We start from the raw sequence: 1,902 nt of genomic DNA, 5'->3' as shown, positions 1-1,902 counted from the left end.
CTCTACATCTTCAGAAAAACACCCTTCATGTTCCCCACCTGATGCCATCTTCTAATCTGAAATAAGACCAGAGCCGGACAAGCCCATTTTTAAACAATTCAGGTCACATCTGCAGTGAAAAGGGGCTGGACAGGACAGCTGGGGAGTTCCTCTCTTTGTGCCTTCCATATTCAGTACCCTGCTGGGGGGGTCTGCCCCCGCCCCCAACGTAATGCTGCCTCCATGCTTGTAACAACCCATTAGAAGCTGTTGCATCAGCTAGGATTAGCTGGTGTGCAGTGTGGTCTGGCCATGTCCACTCCAAACCTTTCTGTCCACTGACACCCTGCCCTACACTGGGGGCTGCAAAAGGAAGTGGTATAGAGCACACATAACAATTCCATACCATCCTGGACGTGCACTCCCGACCTTGCACTGGGGAAATCCTGGAGGACAGGTTCCATTACCTTCACAGCCCCTTTAAAGCCACTAGAGCAGCACAATGAGGCCAGAGAGGAACACAAAATGGCCGGCAAGCAAAGCTGTTAAAGTGCTGACACAAACAGTAGCACTGATTTCATTAATGAAGAGGTAGGAGAGGAAAGAATTCTCTCCGCCTATGGGTTTGCTATGTGTCTGGTGAGACTGAGAGGCCTTTCCTCCAGCTTTAATACACTCCATCCGCAACAGAACAGACCAGTTTGGGCAAATCTGCCTTTTGCACAATGGTGCCTTTGACAGTAGCTTTGGAGCAGTCACCATAGTTCCACTCACCTCCTCGGAGTCAAAGCACCACCCTTCCCTCCAGCCCTACTTCCGCATGGCTTTTATTCTTCATTACATAGCCCTTGCAACTCTGCCTGCTGACTGCACATCCTGATTGATTTCACAATCTGTCTTTTTAAGTACATGTCACTGAGTTATACATGTGCCATCACACAGTTAGCTCTGTTTGTTACAGGAGATTGCATTCACATCCTTGCCTTTCCTTAGCCATTCTGAATGACAGTGGGAAACAACATGGCACCATCTGTTTTAACTGCACTCTGGGCAGTGGGATGGATTATCAAACCGCACTTAAGCAGTTTCAGCAGAGCAGCTCTCAGGTGATGACACTACCCCTAAATATCAAGGGCCAACTCCCGAGCTGGTGCAAAGCAGCTTTTGTGTGAAGGACCCTGAAACCTTCTACAATTTGCAATCTAGGCCTGGTCTGTGCTAGCAAACTATGTTGGCTTAACTATGTCGCTCAGGGGTGAGAAAAATCTGCACCAATGAGCAATGTAGATAAGCCAATTGTAGACAGTGCTAGACCAACAGAAGAATTCTTCCATCGACTGCCTCTCAGGGAGGTGGAATACCTATGCCAAAGGGAGAACTCTGAAGCGCTCCAGTTGTGCAGCTGTGCCACTGTAGCATTTGAAGTGTAGACAAGCCCATAGTTGTAGCACTGAGAGCTACCAAGGGGGTTCCGTGATCCATGCTTAAACTTGGCCATTTTCTCCTGGGCTGGCAGTGACCCTGTTGGTCATGTTGGGAACAGCATCCATCCTTCTTCAGCCGGAAGGAGGGTCACTGAAGTAGGGTAGGGGCTTTCAAGGCTGAGGAGAAGAACAAGTGAAGATGGGAAGGTCTGAGAGGCACTGGGACAGTCACATGGGTGAAGTTCCTGTTGTGTGACTTGCAAGTGCACCACCACGCTTCTGCACATACAGCCATGTCCTCAAGCAGGGGTTGGTTCACTTCACAGGCCCATACACTGACAGGACTCAGGACAGCAGTGACAGGGGGGTTGCAGGCCTGGCAGGAATTGCATTCCCAGAGCTGTGTAGGGACCCAGGATGGGAGCAGTAGGGGGGTGCTGCCAAATAGTAAGGGGGCGCAATGGCAGAGCTGTGGGGGGCACCAAAGGAAGGGCAAGAG

The sequence above is a fragment of the Chelonoidis abingdonii genome, chromosome 4 (assembly GCF_003597395.2).
Source record: "Chelonoidis abingdonii isolate Lonesome George chromosome 4, CheloAbing_2.0, whole genome shotgun sequence".
Lineage (NCBI taxonomy): Eukaryota > Metazoa > Chordata > Testudines > Testudinidae > Chelonoidis > Chelonoidis abingdonii.
This window is presented reverse-complemented; position numbering follows the sequence as displayed.